We start from the raw sequence: 11,068 nt of genomic DNA, 5'->3' as shown, positions 1-11,068 counted from the left end.
ATGACCAAAGCAAAAAGTCCCTATAATTAGAATCTGCCCTCTGGTCATAGCCCCCAACTCCTGAAGTCTCTTACCACCTAACAGCACCCCCCACGACCCTCCGCACAACCCCGAACACTGGGTCTTGAATTTTGGTTAATGTGAAACTGTAGAACTCACACCTACCTAGTTCAAGGGACTATGACTGTTGCATCATCCCTCCCATTTATATCAGAGCAGCAGCAGCAATCTTGAGGCCAATAATTAAGGCCTCCAGCTACTAACTTGATAATCTGGCTGCTAAATCCTTTTAACTGCACTGATTTTCAACACAAGAACATTCTTACTACCAGCTGAGCTATCATCCCAGGCCATTTCCCTCTCTAAATCGCTGCTACATTTCTCCCTACATGCCTGCCTGTACACTGTATACAGGATCAGCTCATAGTAAATCTATTAGCAATATAGGAAACATCTCACAGAGAACGAATTTTACTGACACCATGCAATAACTGTCAGTCATAGCTGCTCCACTGCCCTCGTGCTGGCTACATAAAATAAATTAACAGTGTTCTCATCATTAGTGTTCTCTGGATGGTTTGTATTATTTTTATCATGGTTATCCTTGAGATATATATGTGGAGAAAGAGAGAATAAGAAGTTTCAACTTCTTTCATGAAGGAACCTACCTATGATTATATTCTTGAAAAGAAGTTATTGCTAGATTATTTGGAGCTGGCTGTTACAAAAGAATCTAAAAGAAGCTATTTCTTAATGCTTCGGAAAGCAATTTCTTAGAATTTTGAAGGGAAGAAGGAATTTTCTGAAGAACTGTTTTTAAAAGATGCTTCTGTTCTTTTCTAATTCCCTCCACTTAGAAAACTTTTTTTAAAAAATTCAAGTTTCAAAGTCAACATCAAAAACTATGTATTTTCAAACTTCTTTCAAGTATTTTTAAATGCTTGAACTCCATCCTCTCTATAGAACTATTTCTTTTGTTCTTACCACAGTTCTTCAAATGCCTATGTCGCATAGATCAGACTCTTGTATTAGATATTAAGAGAGAACAATTTTGTATCTTTGTCTTAATATGTAGAAGAATAAATTTCATGAAATCAATTATTTTTGACAGTTATTACATTTTCACATTAGTATAGCTGAACTATGAAACCTAAGTCAGAGGCCTTCATCTGGTGTGTCTCAGTTTTTCCTGTGTGGCTACCTTCAAAGTGAGAAAATAATTGAATTAAATATATACATACATATATATTCACACACACACAAATACACACACACACACACACACACACACACACACACACGCTTACTTCAAAGAGATTTATGCCTGAAAACTCATCACAAATGTGTTTAAGTTAGATGAGTAGTTTGGATTCTTTGAAGGTGGCCCACTGTTTTCTTTAAAATTTATCGAAAAGGAAATTTAAAGGAAGAACAAGCAAAGGTAAACATACAGAGGAAGGAAAAGTAATTCTGCCAGAAAGACCTCCCCCTCCAGAACAAAAGAAAAAGACATTGTAGGAGTAGGTCCAAAGTGGTAAAGACTCACATTTTGTGTATTTTATATTTGTTTATACAAAATGTAACTGTGGGTATTCGCTTTCCACAGACATACACTGAGATCATCAGGCCTCCAACTGCAAACACCAAAGTCGCTTTTGATAGCAGCAAGAGACAAATTCCAAGGCAGACAGGGATGGGTCCCCAGTGAAAGCCATTCAAGCCAAAGACAGCCAGAAGCCTAAAAAACGAGCTGCCATTTCTAGGTGGAGTCCAACACCAGAATAAGAACTTCAAGTCCCTTTATCCAATCAAATGGCACCTTTTCCAGGCCTGCCCATAGACCAATTAGCATGCACTCCCCCATTCTAGGCCCATAACCCCTGATTCAGCCTCACAGCTACCTGCTTTCTGAACCCATCTGACAAAAAGGGTCCCCTACTCACTTTGGGTCCCCTCTTGTGTTGAGAGCTTTCTGTAACTCAATAAAACTCTTCTCTGTCTTGCTCACTTTGTTGTCCATGTACCTCATTCCTCTTGGTCAGGGGACAAGAACATGGAAGCCACTGAACAGTAGATGTGAAAAGAGATTTAACACTGTACCGTCCCTCCCACTCAAGGAAAGCAAGAGAGGAGAAAAAGCTGCTGGGCACCACACCTCGCAATTTGCTGAACTGCGGGTGGTAAGAACAAACAAGCTGTGACATGCCCTGTTTGCCAAAGCATCAGGTGGCAAGAACAAATGAGAGCTGTAACACTTCCTGGGGGCTCAGACCTCAGGACTCCCTGAGCAAAAGCCATAGCACCCCTTGGGCTCTGCAGCTAGTGCTGCCACATTCCCCTCATCTAAATGCTGGAACCTAAAGCAGAAGCTGGTTGTAGCCATAGACTGAGTGAAGAGCCATGGCACACATGAGATCCAGGCCAGTAGCACAAGCCAACTGCAACCTGCCAGGCTGAGTGGGCTGGGTGAGCCCAGCAGGCGAAGTGAAGCCCAGGAAGAAGCATTGCTAGCCATGGAGATTTCTGGCTGGTGAAGCAGCACTGAAAGAATCCTGTGTCATCTCTTCTCCCAATACAAGGGATTCAGGGCTCACCTGGGGTCCAACAATTGCTAATGAATGACCTAAACTGAGAATCTCAAGTCAGGCCCCTAAGTTACGCACGGACATTTTGCAACTGAGAGTACCTAGAGTAAGTGGAACAAAGCTCCCAGTGATATGAAGACTGACTGCTAACCAAACTGGTCTTAGACCCTGGCCAGCTTCTGGGCACTGAAGCCAAGCCCATCCTTCCCTGCGGTTTCTTCTTCAGCTCTCTTGGAACCATTTTGTGAATTTCAGCTCTGGGCCCCAGGCATTCAGCCTCATCCTCCTTCTGTAGCATCGCAAGCTTCTCATCTACATTCTCTTTATCCAGTCCCACCAAAGTTTTGTTTTCTTATCTTCTTTCATGATAGCCTAAATGACTTCAAGAAGAGCTTTGCTTATCCATAACATACTCAAATCATAAGCAACGAAAAAGTGGTTCCCCATCCATGGGATGGTTGGAGGTTGCAGGAACGGGGAAATTTGCATGGCTTTCTTGAAAACACATAAGCCCCTCTTTGAGTTTGTCTTTTTAAAATTAACATTTTTAATGGATGAATCATAATTGTATACATTTATGGTGTAAACCACTTCTCTGACCCTTCCTTACAGGAGAAATCCTACAGAAAAGAAAAAAGTTTCTATTGCCATCAAACTGCATCCAACATTCACCCACATTTTGCTGTAGAAACTAAGATTTCCCAAACATGCACCCAACTTGTTAGCATTTCATGCCCAGAATTTCAACATTTTGTTCTTCATTACAGAAATACAATCATGGAAATTAGCAAAGTGGCTAGTTTCCATGATTGTAGAATAGAGAGAAAAGTGAAAAAGAAAGTTACGTTATTGAACTACAGATGGTGCATCCACACAATAAGACTCAAAAGATTTAAAAAATGGACTGTTGTGCAGGAAAGCGGTGGGAAGAGGAGAGGGAAAGGAACCTGGGGAGAGCTTTCTGTGTGAGTGGAAGGAGGCAGCGGTTCTTTGAAAAGTGGATGAAGGTTAAACCCTTGGGGAACTCTGACTGATGATTCTCTTTCATGAACCAGCACATCTTAAACACAGCTCCCTTGAGAAGTGGCATCACCATTTCATTTCATGTTCAAGGTCACGAAAATGCTCCAAAAATAAGTTTGAAGCAGGAGCTAAAGGGAAGGAAGCAAAAAAGCAGCTTTGACAACAAAATGATTATGTGAAGAGGTAGGTACATTGTGTAGTAGCTCACAGCTCTTATCCTGCCAGGTCGGTCATTTAGTCCCTGCGGATATGGCCTTTCAGCCTCTTTCTTCCCCTAATGACTCACCCTATTTTCAATGGCTGCTCCCTCATGGGATTAAAGATAACAGAGGACATACACAGTAATCAGAGAAATTAGTTTTGGAAGACCATATAATACAAATCCTAATACAAAAGGACACAGTTCAAAGAAAAACAGAGTCTGGAGTTTCTTCAGGGTCACTGTCAGAGGCCCTGGACAAGCAGTGTCATAGTGAACCTGGAGTGTTTTAGAGAATGCAGCAGAAATGACCCCCATATATTAAATGCCTCAGATACCCAAGTCAAATTTGAGGTTTATTTGATCTATTTAATTCTCAGTCTTTATTCCAACACCAAATCCTATTCTTTCTTTTCCTGAAGCTTCACTGATAACTATTTCTACCCCTTTATGCTATTTCTGTCCAGGATGCAGTTCAGTGACATCTGCACTGCCATTTGCCACAATTCTACAAATAGACTCCTGATCTCTGGTAATCTCCAAACTTCAGTCCAGCCTGCATGCCATTGCCAGATCCGTCCTTCTAAACCACAATTTATTTAAAAAACTTGTTCCATTGATTACTTTTCTCACTGTTTAATCAAACTGTGCCTCTCCATTAGTTCTTTCCCACTAATACAAAAATATGCTTTGGTTTCTCTTTGTACTTTAGCATAGTAATGGTCTGTTCTCTTGAGCATATTGGCTCCTCCAGCTACTGCTGTACTTTCCTCCTCCCTAGCCCCACTATTACCAGAAAGAAAAACCCATCCAGACCCCAAGAGAGGGTTCTTGAATCTTGCACAAGAAATAATTCCAGGCAAGTCCACAGCGCAAAGTGAAAGCAAGTTTATTATGAAAGTAAATATGAGATCCAAGATTGCTGAATCGTAATAGCTCTAGAGTGCAGTTCCCAGCAAGAACAGCGCAGAGGGTAACTGATCACATTTCCAAATGAGTTTTTACTGCCCACGACCAGGAGATTCCTAGGCTGAAAAGCACAAGTTTCCAGCATGGCTGTTTCAGCCGGCACAGCGGGTTTCCACACAAAAACTCACATAAATCTGGGCGGCCATTTCAACAGGTGCCTGGAAGGCCTGGGATACAGAACTGCCCATTCAACTGAAGAAAAAGGGGCTGAAACAGGGAGCCAGGTGATCTGGCTTAACGGGTCCTACCCCTCACAAAGACCAGCAATCAAAAATGCTCTGGATTGAGAGTTTCTCAGCAAGCACAGCTGGACCTGGGATGGTCCAGCTCAGTGAGGCAAAGGGCATCAGCCATTACCAAGACAGTCCACCACTACGAGGGCAGTCCACCACTACTGAGGCAGTTCTAACTGTACCCCTGTAAACAAAACTGCAAGGAAGTTCATGCAGCAGCTGGACAGAGTCCACAGCAGTTCAGCAACACCTCTGCTGGCAGACTGTGACTAGGCTACCTCCTCACTGGGCAGGGAATCTCTGAAAAGGGGCAGCAGCATATCAGGAATTTATAAATAAAGCCCCACCTTCCCAGTACAGAGCACCTGGAAAAAAAGGCTTTTATAAGTTCCGCTGCAGCAGACTTAAACATATCTGCCCAGAAACTCTGACAGAACAACAAAGCTCCCAGTTCAGCACCTGAGCGCCTATAAGGGACAGACTGTCTCCTGAAGCAGCTCCCCGACCCCCATATATCCAAAGAGACACCTAATAAAGGAGACCTCAGGCTGACATCTGGTGGGTATCCTTTTGGAACAAAGATAACAGAAGAAACTGGCAGCAACCCTTACTGTTCTGAAGCCACCACAAATGATCCTCAGGCAAGCATGGTCTGGAGTGGACCTCCAGCAGTTCTGCAGCACAGAGGCCTGTTAGAAGGAAAACTAAAAAAAATAATAATAATTTCAACATCAACAAAAAGGTCATCCACTAGGACACCCCATATCAAAGTCACCAAATACAGTGATCACAGGTAGATAAATCCACAAAGATGGGAGGAAACCAGTGCAAAAAGGCTGAAAACACACAAAAACAGAATACCTCTCCTCCTACAAGGGATCACAACTCCTCACCAGCAAGATAATAAAGCTGGATGGAGAATGAGTCTGATGAGGTGACAGAAAGAGGCTTCAGAAGCTGGGTAATAACCAACTTCTCTGAACTAAAAGAACATGTTCTAACTCAATGCAAAGAAACTAAGAACCTTGAAAAAAGCTTAGGCAAAATGCTAATGAGAATAAACAGCTTAGAGAAGCATACAAATGACTTGACGGAGCTCAAAACACAACAGAAGGATGTTGCAAAACATACTCCAGTTTCAAAAGCCAACCTGACCAAGCAGAAAAAAATGGCAGAGATTGAAGATCAACTCAATGAGATAAAATGGGAAGGCAAGATTAGAGAAAAAAGAGTGAAAAGAAATAAACAAAGCCTCCAAGAAATATGGCATTATGTAAAAAGCCTAATCTATGTTTGATAGGTGTACCTGAATGTGACAGAGAGAATGAATTCAAGCTGGAAAACACTCTTCAGGATATTATCCAGGAGAATTTCCCCAACCTAGTAAGGAAGGCCAAATTCCAAGTCCAGGAAATTCAGAGACCACCACAAAGATATTCCTCAAGAAGAACAAGCCCAAGGCACATAATCATAAGATTCACCAGGGTTGAAATGAAGGAAAAAATGCTAAGTGCAGCCAGAGAGAAAGGCCGGGTTACCAACAAAGGGAAGACCGTCAGACTCACAGCAGATCTCTTGGCAGAAAAACTACAAGCCAGAAAAGAATGGGGGCCAATATTCGACATCCTTAAAGAAAAGAACTTTCAACCTAGAATTTCATATCCAGCCAAACTAAGCTTCATAAACGAAGGAGAAATAAAATCCTTTTTTTTTTCTTTTTTTTTGAGACGGAGTTTTGCTCTTGTTACCCAGACTGGAGTGCAATGGCGTGATCTCGGCTCACCGCAACCTCCGTCTCCTGGGTTCAGGCAATTCTCCTGCCTCAGCCTCATGAGTAGCTGGGATTACAGGCACGTGCCACCATGCCCAGCTAATTTTTTGTAGTTTTTTAGTAGAGACGGGTTTCACCATGTTGACCAGGATGATCGTGATCTCTTGACCTCGTGATCCACCCACCTCGGCCTCCCAAAGTGCTGGGATTACAGGCGTGAGCCACCGCACCTGGCCATAAAATCCTTTATGAACAAACAATTGCTGAGAGATTTCATCACCACCAGGCCTGTCTTACAAGAGCTCCTGAAAGAAGCACTAAAGATAGAAAGGAACAATCAGTCCCAGCCACTCAAAAATGTACCAAATGGTAAAGACCATTGACACAATGAAGAAACTGCATAAATTAACAGGGAAAATAACCAGCTAGCATCAAAATGGCAGGATCAAATTCACACATGACAATATTAACCTTAAATGTAAATGGCTAAATGCCCCAATCAAAAGACACAGACTAGCATATTGGATAAAAAGTCAAAACCTATCAGTGTGCTGTATTCAGGAAACCAATTTCACATGCAAGGACACACATAGGCTCAAAATAAAGGGATGAAAGAAGATTTACCATGCAAATGAACAGCGAATAGAGCAAGAGTTGCAATCCTAGTCTGATAAAATTGACTTTAAACCAGCGAAAATCAAAACAGACAAAGAAGGGCATTACATAATAGTAAAAAGATCAATGCAACAAGAAGAGCTAATGATCCTAAATATATATGCACCCAATACAGGAGCACCCAGATACATAAAGCACATTGTTAATTACCTACAAAGAGACTTAGACTCCCACAAATAATAGTGGGAGACTATAACACTCCACTGTCAATATTAGACATATCAACAAGACAGGATATCCAAGATATATAACAAGGATATCCAAGACTTGAACTCATCTGGACCAAGCAAACAGACATTTACAGAACTCCCCACCCTAAATCCACAGAACATACATTCTTCTCAGCATTGCATTGCACCTACTCTAAAACTGACCACATAATTGGTAGTGAATCACTCCTCAGCAAATGCAAAAGAACAGAAATCATAACAAACAGTCTCTCAGACCACAGTGCAATCAAATTGGAACTCAGAATTCAGAAACTAACTCAGAACCCCACAACTCCATGGAAATTGAACAATTGGCTCTTGAATGTTGACTAGATAAACAAAGAAATGAAGGCAGAAATAAAGATGTTCTTCGAAACCAACGAGAACAAAGACACAACATACCCAAATCTCTGGGAAACATTTAAAGCAGTGTCTAGAGGGAAATTTACAGCAATAAATGCCCACATGAGAAGCAAGGAAAGATCTAAAATTGACACCCTATCATCAAAATTGAAAAATCTAGAGAAGCAACATGAAAAAAAAAATCAAAATCTAGCAGAAGACAAGAAATAACTAAGATCAGAGCAGAACTGAAGTAGACAGAAACAGAAAAAAAATCCTTCAAAAAAATAAATAAATAAATCCAGTAGCCAGTTTTTTGAAAAGATCAACAAAATAGACCACTAGCCAGACTAATAAGAAAAGAGAGAATATTCAAATAGATGAAATAAAAAATGATAAAGGGGATATCACCACAGATTCCACAGAAATACAAACTACCATCCGAGATTACTACTAAGAATTCTATGCACATAAACCAGTAAACTTGGAAGAAATGGATAAATTCCTGGACACTTGAATCCTCCCAAGTTTAAACCAGGAAGAAGTTGAAACCCTGAATAGACCAATAACAAGGGATGAAGTTGAGGCAGCAATTAATAGCCTACCAACCATAAAAAGCCCAGGCCCAGATGGGTTCACAGCCAAATTCTACCAGACATACAAAGAGGAGCTGGTACCACTCCTTCTAAAACTATTCTAAACAATCCAAAAAGAGGGGATCCTTCCCAAATCATTTTATGAGACCAGCATCATCCTGATACCAAAACCCAGCAGAGACTCAATGAAAAAAGAAAACTTCAGGCCAATATCCAGGATGAACATAGATACAAAAATCTTCAATAAAATATTGGCAAACCGATTGCAACAGCACATCAAAAAAGCTTATCCACATGATCAAGTAGGCTTCATCCCCAGGATGCAAGGCTGATCCAACATACACAAGCCTATAAACGTAACCCACATAAACAGAACCAAAGAAAACAACCACATGATGATCTTAATAGATGCAGAGAAGGCCTTAGACAAAATTCAACAGCACTTTATGCTAAAAACTCTCAATAAACTGGGTATCGATGGAACGTATCTCAAAATAATAAAAGCTATTTATGACAAACCCACAGCCAATATCATATTGAATGGGCAAACAGTAAGCATTCCCTTTCAAATCTGGCATCAGACAAGGATGCCCTCTCTCATCACTCCTCTTCAATATACTACTGGAAGTTATAGCCAGAGCTATTAGGCAAGAAAAAGAAATAAAGGATATTCAATTAGGAAAGGAGGAAGTCAAACTGTCTGTATTTGCAGATGGCACAATTGTATATTTAGAAGACCCCATCATCAGCCCAAAATCTCCTTAAACAGATAAGTAACTTCAGCAAAGTCACAGGATACAAAATCAATGTGCATAAATCACAGGCATTCCTATACACCAATAACAGACAATCAAGAGCAAAGTCCCATTCCCAAATGCTGCAAAGGGAATAAAATACCTAGGAATACAACTATAAAGGATATAAAGGACCTCTTCAAGGAGAACTACCAACCATGGCTCAAGGAAATAAGAGGACACAAACAGATGGAAAAACATTCCATGCTCATGGTTAGAAAGAATCAACATTGTGAAAATGGCCATACTGCCCAAAGTAATCTATAGATTCAATGCTATCCCCATCAAGCTACCTATGACCCTCTTCATGGAACTGGAAAATACCACCTTAAACTTTATGTGGAACCAAAAGAGAGCCTGCATAGCCAAGACAGTCCTAAGCAAAAAGAACAAAGCTGGAGGCATCACGCTAGCTGACTTCAAACTGTACTACTATACTACAGTAATCAAAACAGCATGGTACTGGTATCAAAACAGAGATATAGAACAATGGAACAGAACAGAGGCCTAGGAGGCAATGCCACACATCTACAACCATCTGATCTTTGACAAATCTCACAAAAACAAGCAACAGGAAAGGGGTTCCCTGTTTAATAAACTGTGTTGGGAAAACTGGCTAGCCTTGTTTAGAAAGCAAGAACTGGACCCCTTCCTGACACCTTAAATTAAAATTAACTCCAGATGGATTAAAGACTTAAACATAAGACCTAACACCATAAAAGCCCTAGAAGACAACCTAGACAAAACCATTCAGGACATAGGCATAGGCAAAGGCTTCATGACTAAAACACCAAAAGCATTGGCAACAAAAGCCAAAATAGACAAACTGGACCTAATTAAATACCAGGGCTTCTGCACAGCAAAAGAAACAATCATTAGAGTGAAACTGGCAACCAACAGAATGGAAAAAAATTTTTGCAATCTATCCGTCTAACAATGGGCTAATATCCAGAACCTACAAAGAACTAGAACAGATTTACAAGAAAAAACAACAAACCCATTCAAAAGTGGGTGAAGGATATGAACACACACTTTTCAAAGGAAGACATATATGAGACCAACAAACATGAAAAAATGCTCATCACTGGTCATTAGAGAAATGCAAATCAAAACCACATTGAGTTACCATCTCATGCCAGTTAGAATGGCGATCACTTAAAAATCTGGAGACAACAGATGCTGAAGAGGATGTGGAGAAATAGAAACACTTTTACACTGTTGGTGGGAGTGTACATTAGTTCAACCATTGTGGAAAACAGTGTGTCAATCCCTCAAGGACCTAGAAATATAAATTCCATTTGACCCAGCAATCCCATTACAGGGTATATATCCAAATGATTATAAATCATTCTATTATAAAGATATAAAGACACATGCACACGTGTCTTCATTGCGGCATCGTTTACAATAGCAAAGATCTGGAACCAACTCAAATGCCCATCAATGATAGACTGGACAGGGAAAATGTGGCACATATACACCATGGAATACTATGCAGCCATAAAAAATGACGAGTTCGTGTCCTTTATGGAGGACATGGATGAATCTGGAAAACATCATTTTCAGCAAACTGACACAAGAACAGAAAACCAAACACCACATGTTCTCACTCATAGGCGGGTGTTGAACAATGAGAACACATGGACACAGGGAGGGGAGCATCACACACTGG

Source organism: Cebus imitator, unplaced genomic scaffold, assembly GCF_001604975.1.
Source record: "Cebus imitator isolate Cc_AM_T3 unplaced genomic scaffold, Cebus_imitator-1.0 Scaffold275, whole genome shotgun sequence".
Taxonomy (NCBI): Eukaryota; Metazoa; Chordata; class Mammalia; order Primates; family Cebidae; genus Cebus; species Cebus imitator.
Note: the sequence above shows the minus strand (reverse complement) of the source record.